The following is a 13130-nucleotide window of genomic DNA, read 5'->3' on the forward strand; positions in this document are numbered from 1 at the left end:
AAGTTTCGGCTCCGAACAGGAGTGCCCGGGATCAGCTTCTTTTCTTGATCTGCCAGTGGACTGATAAGGAAGGCTACAGGTGGTGGAAGGCATGCGTCCAACCGAGAACGGATCTGGCATCCGAAAAGTTGTTGAGACAGTGATCATCCAGGGGCGTTATAAGGTAGCTAAAGAGCAGTTCAGCCAATCGCTCAGACAAGTCACCTGACCCAACCTTCCTGAGACCATCTTTCAGCGTCCACACGGCGCGTTCACCAAGCCCGTTCGATTGGGGGTGATGTGGTGCCGTACTAAAGTGCCTTATGTTGTTTCCTGTCACAAACTTCGTGAATGTCTCTGGCGTGAACTGAGTTCCGTTGTCTGCCACAATGATTCTTGGTATGGCCAGCCTGCTGAAGATTTCACGCAAGGATGTAACTGTCGAATGTGCTGTGGCATGACGCACTGGAATTGCTTCGATCCATTTTGAACGTGAATCTATGGCCACTAGGATCATGGTGTTGCTCACTGGACCAGCATAACCCAAATGGACACGTGACCAATTCTCATGCGTTAGTGGCCAGTTTACTAGTATTTTTGCCGGTGGCATTGCGTTTGCTTGCATGCATGTAGTACATTTCCTGCTGATTTGTTCGATAGCTCCGTCGATGGCGGGCCACCACACGAAAGTACGGGCCAACGACTTCATTGCTGACATTCCCTGGTGCGCCTCGTGCAGGAATTGCAGCGTGTCACCACGAGCAGCCTCGGGAATCACGCCTCTGTGACCCCAGTAAATCAGCCCTTTGTAAACGGTTAGCTAACTTTTTCGTGCGAAGTTAGGGTCCAACAACGGATCGGGTGCTACATACTTCTTTGGCCAACCATGAAGTATGTAGGAATTGACATTTCCAAGCACTTCACCTTTCTCGATCAACTGTCTCAATGCTTGTGACGAAAGGGACATGTCATCTAGCTGCTGCAGCGAGTGCACGAACTCGTGTAGCTCCTCTGATGTGTCGTCAGCGGTTTCTAGAGGAGGCCGACTTCGTGCGTCAGCATTCAGGTTGTCCGAGCCAGGTTTGTACTCTATCTTGTACAGGTATGCTCCCAGCAGCAAGGACCAATGCTGAATTCCTGCGGCAGCCATAGTGGGCGTGGGATGATCTTCGTGAAATAGACCCACCAGCGGCTTGTGAGATGTGATGAAGGTGAATGTTCTTCCCAGGCGGTAGTCCCAAAACTTTCCTACCCCGAACACTAGGCCCAACGTTTCACGCTCCAGTTGGGAATAATTCCATTCCCCTTTGGCAAGTCTTCGAGAACAAAAACCTATAGGCTTGTCAACGTTGCCAGCGCGATGGGACAGCACCGCTCCGATCCTGTTGGGTGATGCATCGCACTCCAAGCGCAGCGGCAGTGAGGGATCGAAGTGAGTGAGCATTTTGGCATTGCATAAAGCGTTGTTTGACTTCTGAAACGCTTCCCGTTGTTGACAGCAGCAATTCTAGCGGCGTTCTTTGGTTAGCAAATCGTAGAGCGGTGATAGCAGACTGGTCATATTGAGAAGGAACTTGCTGAAATACGTGAGAAGACCCAAGTATGAACGCAGCTCGCTCACGTTCTTGGGTGTTGGCGCCCTTATGACAGCATCCATGTTCTTCTCCAGAGGTTGCAGCCCTCCAGTGCTGATCTTGCAGCCGTGATACGAAACCTCAGGCATCCTGAAGGTGCACTTGTCCTTCCTTAGCTTGACGGCGTACTCTCGAAAGCGCAGGAGAACTGCCTTGAGGTTCTTTCTGCCGTTGTTCCCCTTCTCGGCCACCAGAACGTCGTCAAAGTACGCCTGGACTCCCGGCAAACCGTTCAGGACGCTGTCCATTATTCGCTGAAAGACTGCTGGGGCAGAAGAAACACCAAATGGCAGGCGATTAAAGCACAATAATCCCCGATGTGTGGTGATGACCGTCAGCTCCTTTGACTGCTCATCCAGGGGAACCTGGTTGTAGGCGTCTCGAAGGTTCAATGTGCTGTGAACGCCACCCTCGTGCAGTGCAGCAAAAAGGTCATTGATTACCGGGAGTGGGTACTGCTCCGTCACACAGCTGGCATGTACAGTTAGCTTGTTCTCGCCACACAATTGAACTGTTCCGTCTTTATTACCGGAACTATCGGCGTCGCCCACTCTAAGTGAGCCACCGGGGACAGGACTCTGAATTTATCAAGCCTGTCCAGCTCGTATGAAACGTTTTGTCGCTATGCATATGGAAGTGGCCTGGCTTTGAAGAGCTTTGGAACTGCATCCTCCTTTATGTATAGATGAGTGGGCGGAACCTTGAACAGACCCACTTCAGGTGTAATCACTTCCTCGTACTCATACAGGATCGCTTGCAAGTTGAGCCCTTGCTCCTTAATGCTGCACACGCTCAAAACCGCGGCCCTTTCGTTGTTCAGCGCCTGGATGAGATCACGGCCACACAGGCTCGGTCCCGAGATGCGAACAACGGTCAGTGACGCCGTGACAGTCGTACCGCAGGATGAAACTGGGAGCGTTAGCTTCCCGGCTATAGGCAACGGACCCAAGTAGCATGACAACCTCAAGGTGGATTTTTCAATGCGGGGCTAGCTTGTGTGATGTTGGCAGTAGACATCCCAGGGCACCACGTGCACGAGTGAGCCGGTGTCAATTTCTATCACGATGTCGGCTCCACCCCAGCAAAAATTGCATCGTACCGGGCTGACGATTCCGCTGTCTGCGGTTGGTTGTGGCTTTAGTGTAAACAACTGTGCAGAGAGCTCGGCTACGGCATTTTCCATTGACCCGCTGCTCAGCGCCAAGCTCTGGTGCGGTCGCTTTTCCTTAGATCGACGCACGGCAGCTAGGTGCCCATTTTTCCTACAGTTGAAACATTAGGCATGTTTAAATGCACAAGTCGCCTCGCCGTGCTAGCGGATTCACCACCGATGACCATCAACATGGCCCCGAATTTGCATTTATCAGCCAGGCGTCAAAGCTCTACCATAACCTGTTGAGCTGATTTCACTTCCCTTTGAATGCGGGTGAAGAACTTGAAGCTTGCGGCTATCTCATTTGGCGGGGGTGTGTAAAATTATTCGAGCATGGTAACCGCTTCCGCGTCGTTAACTCGCTCACCTTTCGCGGGGCACAACGTCCACTCAGTGCGTCGATAGGCTTCGAGCTCAGTGCCGAGATGAGAAGCGCTCTTCTTTTAGCGTCGTCGACGATGTCGTTACCCTCGAAGTACGACTCGACTCTGGTGTAGTACGACGACCACTTGTCCTTGGCGTCGGCGAAATGTGGAGCTTGGTGCGCCATGGCAGGAGTGTTCGCCGTCATCAGGGTTCTGGTTCGTTGCTCGTCACCACTGTTATAAATAAACTGTTATGACTGCTACCAGGCGAGAACAGCATCCGGCCGGACGGCCAGGAGCATAATAAGGGCCACACAAGAACGGGAACACTGCGCCCGTTTATTCAGTGACAGCACTTTGTTCAGATGTTCTCAAACTGCTCCGGCACACGCAATGACGCCAGTCTCGCGCCACGGCAAACGCGGTTTTCTCTGTCTTCGTTGTCGTTTTCACTTTGAAGCAGTTGTGAACACTGCATTGTCGTCACACAAGTGTGCCTGTTGCAATAATGCAACTGTGATCATACCATTCTGGTTGCCCTAATGGTGGTGTCGTTTCAATACCCTTGTAAATGCAGCATTGGTGCGCTTTCGACACGTTTGCATTCGTGGCTGCAAGCCTGTCGCATGTGTGGTAATGTTGTTCTTTAGCCTGTCTGATGTTACGGCAGTGGCAGCGTTCCATCATTAACATTACGTTGGCGTCATTCGGTGACATTTATATTGCTGCTGTCATTGTGATGTCTTTCATGCTTCTTTTCATGACAGCGCCCAGCTACTGAACGCCGATGATAGTGTATGCTAGAGACAATTAGCCCAACTAGGACATGTCGTGTGCACTTGCCACTGCTTGATGGGCGGCAATAGTGTTCCTCGTGAAATGCCATTAAAAGTGTGATTACGCGAACTTTTTTAAGCACGTAAGCATCATATTTTTCACAGCAGTCTACCTCCCGATGCTCCTACGCCATGAAACCGGCTCTCTCATCCTTGTGCGTTCCAGATGCATGTGCTGTTGTGGGACTTGTTTAGTCATACGCATCTTGTGTGTCATTGACCGATGTGGTCTTGACCAAGCAAGAACAGTCAAGCAGATGCTAAGGGGACGAGAAGCATTGTGCTCCTACGTGAAGACAGGGCAATGGTAACATTGCTTTAGGTGCTGCAGTTGTGCAACATTGTTGAAACAGCTCGCAACATGTGGATAGTCAATGCTATAGCCTCATGCTGCGGAATACGAGTACGAAATTAATGCAGCTGTGCATCCGTATGAGAAATCTGCGCATGAAGGAATTCAACTAAGTGGAATCGCATGTATTGCAAAGCATACAACACGTGCACTGTAAACAAGGCACAGTCTCGATTTGCCAATCGCTGTTGAGCCTTTCCTCGTGTGGAAGCTGTTTGCGACAGTGCGACTGGTCGTGAAGGTCCGTTTGCAAAAGCAAACATGGCTGCATAGCACCATGGTAGTGACAAATATTTTTGAAGCGACCATAGCAGTCGAAGAATCATGACTGCCATCCAGCACCATGCTGGTGAAGTGCCTTAGCCGCAAAGACAGAACTTCCGCATAGTCTGCAGCGCCACCATGCCATGGAATGATTCTGGAAACATAGACGCTTATTATACCAATTTCAGTACTTCACCCCCAGAGCGGTGCCAATGACACACAGAAATTGACTCGTGTTTGCTTTTTCCTACAATGGGCTGTTGCAGCAGTTGTCGAGCGTCTTCTGTGGCCCCACACTTGATACAAGAATGCAATCGGGTTCTACATCTTTTGCAATGCTGTTCAAGCTCAACGTGGCTCGTTTGGCGAATTACATACCGTCAGATGATTTCTTTTCACCATCGCCGCCTCGTTGCCCTACAGCTGTTACCGTTGGCAGCAGTGAAGGTCCACCAGTGCGCATTGCAAGTTGCACGTGACGCAAGGGAGCTCTTTTTCCCAGCAGCACTAAAGGGATTTTGCACAATGCGTGGGGACACACATTCTACGTTTCTGAGGATGTGAAGGCAAAAATACATTGTTAGCAATAGAATTTCATGCGTCGTTGGCGCTACAGACCTGCTCAGTGTGTGCTGCACACCTCCTTGGCACCTGATGAAAACGTGAAACTATGCCTTTCCCTCGTTCAGTAAAAGCAGGACAAGCCTTGGCCCCAAGGCGGTTAGGAATGCAACTGTCCACCTATACAAGCAGCTGTCATTACACAACCGTATGCAAGCGGGATAGTGTAGTGGACATGATGTTTCCCTTGACACATTATGTTTGGGGTAGTGTAGGAGTGTGTGCGACATAATTCAATGCGAAGGAAACGTAACTAAACGTGTACGTTGCCTTGCTGAGGTGCTGACATGGGAAGGTAGAGCATGAATCAAGTGCGGTTCTGCAGACGGTACTTGGACAAATGTGCCACTACACGATATGTGTCTGACATCATGAAGGCACAGCACGCATGCAACGTTTTGTAGCAGCTGAGGAAACAGAACCGAGGTGGGAACGAATGCAACAGCATCCAACAGCGTTACATGCATATTTTGCAAAGCGCATAAACACTACACGCTTGCTCATATCCTATTCCATAATAAATTTTGACAAACAAACAGTGCAAATGCATGTGTTTCCACCGATTGTTCTATTCAGCAGGTGCGTAGAAGATGCGAGGCAGACAGTTCCTGGCAAGCGTGTGTGAACCTCCTCGTACATTTGCTAATTGGAGGACACTGGACACTCATTTAAAGATCATTCCGGCACATACCTTGTATGTGACATTCTTGTATGAAGTCCTACACCACGCTATGGGTACAGGAACGTGACTGCAAGAAAGGTGCACAAGTGCTTGCGGCCCATTAAGGGAATTTTTGTGGTGAGGAGATGCCGCAGCATTTCTGACCACGTGATACGAAGAGGAGTATGGCACACTTTAAGAGCGACCGCCATTGCCCTGTGATGGGGCCAATGCTTAGTGATGCACTCTCAGAATGGGGCGTTTGGGATTTCTGAAAATAGGCTAGGCCCCATTGAGGCGCGCTTTCTTGTCTGTGGCGCAAACGCAAAAGTGAACTGCGCTTCAGATTACGTGCCATATTCTGTGCCATGTGGCACGAAGCAGCACACTACGAAATAATCGGGAGGTATTGACGTGCAGACAAAGAAGTACGCATTACCCACTCGAAGTGCGTATGGCCACTGTCATACAGTGGCGGATGACCCTGGCCAGTTAAGTTGGACAATTGTGTGAAGCAACAGGGGCGAACCATTTTGCCATAGCTGCGATAGGGCAACACGTGTGGCATTACAAGCGGACCGCAAGTTATACTGCAGACAATTCGCTACACGTATCATACAGTGGTCATCTGAAGCGATTCGCTTGGGAAGGTGGTGCAATGTAGAGCGAGGATGCTTGAAGAAAAATGTTTAACTCCGGCTGCACCTCCATGAGAAATGTTGCAACAAGCTCGATTGCAAGATACAAAGATGAAAAGCATGACGCACAAGGACAGCTGCAAATGCGATCCCAGCAAGGAATTTACATGCAATGCACTGTATTGTATGTTCCGCTTTACCCAGAAAGAATCATTGCTGCAGTAAGCATGTGCATGGTGAAGCAATACAGTTCGCATAGAGCAAAACTTCCTGGTTTGTGTAACGATGATGCGACATGTATTGCGACATCGTGAGGACCATCGCATTTTGAATCTCACTTGGCAGCTAACTTAACGACTCTGAGTCGACAGTGTGATGCACGTGCATATGGCACGAAACAACCCCATCAAGTTCACTTTGTGCACCAATTGTCTAACGAGTAAACTGAAGGGTACAGTGATACAAAAATGACTTCACGCCATGTATCACACACATGTTGTGTGAAAGACGCCGCACATGTAGATCACATGGTGTGTTGATGTGTAACAAATTATGTTTAATACCTTTCCCACTGCAGCACTGCCACTTTGTCAGCATGCATCGAACAGTTCTCAGTTTGCATGCGTGACAGGACCTGCCCTGGGTTGCGATCACAATTTTCCAATAGGCACCCCATGGTTCATACGAATGTGTCACGCGAACAGGTCAATGGTACTTAGCTTGCACGTTTGCAATTTAAGAAGATGCATGAAGTTTGCACGCTGCAGCCACACAAAGTGGCCACAACACCGTGCTGCACATTGCATACCTTACGTAGGAGTCCAACATAACGTTGGGGCCGAGCACACATGGCAGCTCGTGATCACAGTTCATATCACATCTGAAAACCTCGCAATGCAAACTTGGCAATACATTCATTGTGCTGCAACGTGTTCCGGCCGTGTTCAAGGTCGTGTTAAGTGCTACGTCACACGTGGTGGAGGTTGCTCCTAGGTTCCTGAACGTCTTCTCGCCTGCTCTACATCCTGGAGCTTCGCTCCGGTAGCCGTTTGTGCCAGCTAATCGCCCTCAAGCTGCAAGACGCTCCATCACACACACCAACATCTACAATCTCGGCTACGTCTGATACATGCTCTCCTTGGATTATCTCTGGGCCCTTGCACGATCGCCATCTGCTCGCTGGCCTTCACAGTGAAGATGTGCAGGATTGGCGTGACAACTTCGCCCGGGTAGGTTCACGCAACCGGTGGGGCAAGGCGATTAGGCTACGCCGCATATACTTCTCACTCAAGGGCGTGGCGAAGGCTTCTTCATTCAACCACAAGATCGACTTCCCCGACTGGAATTCTGTGAAGAAGGTTGTTGTCCTCCGGCAGTTTGTTGCGCACTCGAAAGCAGCAACTAGGCAAGTCCCCCACCTCGTATGTAGATGATGTCCTCTCATTTCGCCGACGTGTCAACGCTTCGATGATGGTGACCGACAGAGTACGCCTTGTACTCAAAGGCATTGTGACTGCAGCCTTGAATGTGTTGGCCACCAAGGATCCTACCTGCATTGCTGATATTATATGCATGTGCCAGCGCCTTGCCGACCACGAATTTCTGCGAATGGCGCCGGACACCTTTGAAAGCGAACCCACAGCCGACCCCTCTTCACGCGCACTGGAGCGCACCATCACACCGCCACAGCTGTAGCCTCTTGACTTCTCGGCACGTTCCATTCCTACCCAGCATCTACACCACGTGTGGAGGAGCACTTAACGGAACCTAAAATGCGCCCCGACCACGTGGCGGTGCAATCACAGTACAGGCACAAAGCAATCTCATGATGGGTGTCCACATGCAATGAAGCCTAAGAACCTGATGTGACCACAATGAGGTGCACACAATGAGCACGTGCATAAGAAATGGCCATAGCACTTTGTTATCCATTTTCAGTCTGTCAGATCGGACAACACCAATTACAAGCAATGTGCAACCACTCTGTTTTAGTGTTGCATGCTCTACACATTCACATTTGCTGCACGCACGTGATGCACAACACATCAGTCTTCACAATTTACTAATTTTACAAGCAGTACCTGAAAACATATGTGATTGTTATCCTCTGAAAACGTGCTATTTTCCCCAATTGTCCCACCCTTCCACGCATGCACGTCTTCAAGTATGCAACGTTTTCAACAGCATGTATATGTACCGGGTTCGCGAGGTATTTGAGAGCACACTGTTGCCTTCACGCACAGGAGAGCATCTATAGCAAAACACAGATTTTTGTAACGAAACTGTGGGCAATACTTCTGTAATGCTTTATTCCCACAATTGCTCAATGGATTCACCGTCCTCAGCAACGACACATTCAACTGCGCACGAGGCAGCGTGAAGGGGTTAAGGGGCCATTACAAATATTCGCATTCACGTAGCTATGGCAGCCCTGAGCGAGTGTTTCGTATTATTTGGCTGTTTCTTGGCACCTCTCGCAATGCCGCCTCTGATGGGCTAGTCGAGTGGATATAAATGTGGAGAGGTAGCAGGTCTGAAGTTGGGAATGACGGGGTTCTGGAAGCTGTCAGCAAACCACTTCTGTGTAATGCAGGCGGTGTGAGCGAGGGCTTGGTGTTGCTGACCGTCGTAACATTTTCCTCTAGAAACAGTCTCTGTCCAGGGCATTGCAGTGATGAGCACCTCTGCGTACGCGGCAGCATTAACGCGGACACCTTCTGCAAATCAGCGTGCGGGCATGGTGTTACCGTTGTTGCTGATGATGGAAAGATCGTGTAGAACACTGCAGCTAACTTATTGGAACTGGCACAAAGCGACCTGCCATTACGGCAGGAAAGTTTTCGGTCTTGCTCAAAGTTCTTTTCATCGGAAAACAAATACCGCAGCATTTGCGGCTCCTCGGGCCTCTCCAGCTTGATCAGCAATCGCTAGGAACACAGCCGAGTAGGTGACCCTCCCGAGTCTTACTGGACGTAAGTTGGCCCCTCATCATCACATATAAGTGGTACCGCATGCTGTCGTGCACAGCGCGCCTGGCAGTCGACTGTGCCGCCTGGAGTTCCTTTGCAGTGTCTTGCATCAACTTCCCTGGGTGGTCCCTCGCGATGACTTGCATCCGCCAGAGGGAATCCGGGGTTCTGGCAGGGTCTCACCACTCTCTGTGCTTTTCCTTTTAGCCACAAATGCCGCGCCATTGCAATGACACACACTTCTGTCCAAACCTTCTAAGCGAGACTTCGCTCCATTCAGGAAGTTAACAATTTCCAAGTTGCTCAGGTATGCAGCCACGGCGAGGAGGGCTGCATGGCGTTTCGTTTTCTGCGTCAAACTCTGTACACTTCCATTTCTGAGCTGTGTCCGCGTTTTCCTTGATAGGTGGTCGACCAACGAATTGCCACATGCATACATAGTTTTCATGAGCATGCAGCAGTCTGCGGCTATATGTGTGAGTGCTCTAAAATACCTAGCTTACCCGGCACATGGAAAGCCGAAAGGCATTCCTTTGATGTCACAGCTACACAGTGCAGTTACAGCACAGCCTGTAAGCAGTCTCACATCATTCGACACATTCGAGTGGTAATGATGCGGAAAGTTAAACACTGACCCAGGTACATGCCTTCCGTTTACAAGTGTTCAGCAACGTAACACACTTTGCATTTTCGCCCCTCAGTGTGCAAGATTCCGCATTTCTCGTAACACCTGTGTCATTAATGGGGTTCGCACACTCCGAATGGCCACATTGCATAAAGTACCGGCTGTTTTGCTTGCTGTCTCACAGAATGTCACTTTCACCTTGATATCATTCAATGTCACACGCGCAGTGCCTCTCTGTGTTCACATATATTTTGCTTGGGACTGTGGCATTTCTATTCATTATATTTCATTTAGTACGCTTCCAACAGTGGCGCACAATTCCATCTGTCGTGTGGTAAAGCCACGCAGGTAAGCTGAGGATAGATGCACTGCTGAGCAGTGTCAATTTCAGGATAATGCCAAGACATTGTGTTTTTCTGATTTTGTTGTTTTCTGTGCTGTTTGCTGGAGTGCCGTGTGTTCTGCCCTTATACTTGTGCGTGTGGCAAGTGTTGTCTTTTTGTGGTGCTACTTTTACGTTATTGCTTCTTTTTTATGGCCTGTGCATGCGCGCATATGTATAACTGTTACTCGTTCTGCTGATACCTACACGACCACAATAAATTAACCTTTCCTCCCGCACGTAATCATGTGCTGCAGTGTTCAAATGATGTAAGTTTAGTTGTGCTTGCAGCACCTCCTTCCGGCACACGTGTTTACTCGAGTACAAATGCTTAATCAAATCGAGTCACGAGTTGTCGTTCACCACATTGTCACAGTAAGCACGCTACCTCAATATGCACTACTTCAAATGATCGAGGAATAAGGCACATTTCGAACAAAACAGTTCACCACATCGATGTGAATGCACACTGCATCGTACAGGCTGCGTTCGCAATGCACTCACAATAATCCCAAATCGTGCCTCGCATTGTCTGCATGACTAACAATTCATATTGGACAATGGCATGGCACAAGTTACACGGACTTGTGCACATGTGGAACGCTCTGTTAATGATTGCAGTACTCACACTAACTCACAAACTCGGCTGTTGAGGAAACGCTTCACAAAACTAAAACACAATTGCACATACGCATTACACATTTAGCCACAATAGACCTGCCTTGCAGAAGTTGAGAGAGATGTACACAGTTATCGACATCAGTTCATCTGATATGCAGTTACCGTTGCTTGGCAACGGAGACCAGCTTCTGTTCATTGCAAAACCATACAGTGTCGATGCATATGGATCACACAAGGTTAACGCTTCATGATGTTATGTGTTATGCGAACGGGACACAGCAATGGTCAAGGTGCATGACATTGCCAATGAAACCTCATCAGTCTGTGTTAACGGAGAGCGATCATCAACATGTTCAGAGGGGGTGCAGCTTCATGTAAACACACATGGACATGGCGCTCCCTGAATACGTGCATGCAACAGGATACAGCTGTCCAAGCAGGACAGAGAAGGAAATTTAGATGTTTGTCGGTCATTGCAAAACAAGGCGCAAACACGTCCTTGATGCAACCCGAAACGTCCACCGGTCATGCGTAAAGCACAAAGGAGATGATGTATGACTGCTCCCACCTTGCCGTGCTGTTACGGGGAGGTGGGGCCAATCAAGGTGGCATTATGCTGCTTTTATCCTGCCACCCCCACTGCTTGCATGCATCTGTGCACTTACGTGGTAAGCGAACGTGTCACTTCAGAATGCTGCCAAAGCAAAATTGCTAGCTCCTGCGACATGTGAATATGTGTGCATACATGTTCACTGCGGCACAAGTATAGGCACATTAGTTTGCATTGATGCATAGTGCCAATAAGAAATGCAAGGGTTACAACCAGTGCGTACAGTATGTAATAGTGGACGCTAATGGATGGAAATTTCACTAAGTAATTACAAAGCACCGCGAAGTGCTCCAAAGTGTCCCGTGCAGATGCCACACACACACATGCATGTAAGGTGAAGGCTGATTCCATTCACAAAGAAATAATTGCATTTCTGCGGCGCACTGCAGAACAACGCCTACCAGCGATACAAACATTGCACAGTCATACCGACGGCTGAGCAATAACACGCTCTTGTTGTGCAGTAATGCAATGTCATTGAGCAGTGTGTACATTGAAAAAACAACAAACACACCAAACGTTGCGCACGGTACGAAAGACATGTTCCTGCAGCACGAAACTTTTCCATTGCTGTGCCTCCACAAAAAATGTGCACACGCAATAAACGAAGCGTTACATGGCGTGACACATCGCAGACCCTCTTTGCCGCGAATATGGCCTGTGTCTGTGCATTTACAATTCATAACGAATCTGCATACCTCTATACGGAAATCTCGTAATGCTGTCACACTAACATGACAAAAACAGGGTGAGCGCGAGACATGGACATTCATTTCAATGAGCATATTGAGAACAAGGTGCGCACAGGAGGCAACATTTTGGCAAGTGGCCACGCCTTTTTCCAGTACACATATGTTGAAAGCGGAAGCCAACATTTCGACAAGTGCATTTGTCTTTGGTCAGCGCATCATCGGTTTTATATGTTGCACTGCTGTGTACACACACCGCTGTTTTGCAGCGAAAACGCTCATCCAAGCACTTCATAGTAAAGAACCAACACTAACGTCTGTTTCCAACAATACAAACAGTACAGGCCTGTTCGATGTGGTACATGAACGAACGAACACGCAAGCAATGAACAAGGAACTAGTAACACGAAACGAATACAAAAATCAATAAATAAATACAAGCAATCAATACAAGCAATACAAGCAGTCAATAAATACATAACAAAGCGCTTCGATACATTGGTTACAAGAATTGGCACATAAATGGCAAATAAATAAATAAAGCAAATAAGTAACAAATAAATGGCCTCCTGAGTCAGGTCCTGCTGACGCAGGAGGAATCAACGGAAAAAAAATTACTGGGGCTGCTGCCGCTCGTTCCCCTGCGGCAGGTTCTGTTGCCGCAGGAAAGCCGTCAGTGCCGCAGCGAGCGTGGTCACTGGGGCGAGCTGCTCCTGGAGCAGTTGCAGTTG

Source organism: Dermacentor andersoni, chromosome 7 (assembly GCF_023375885.2).
Source record: "Dermacentor andersoni chromosome 7, qqDerAnde1_hic_scaffold, whole genome shotgun sequence".
In the NCBI taxonomy this organism is placed as follows: domain Eukaryota; kingdom Metazoa; phylum Arthropoda; class Arachnida; order Ixodida; family Ixodidae; genus Dermacentor; species Dermacentor andersoni.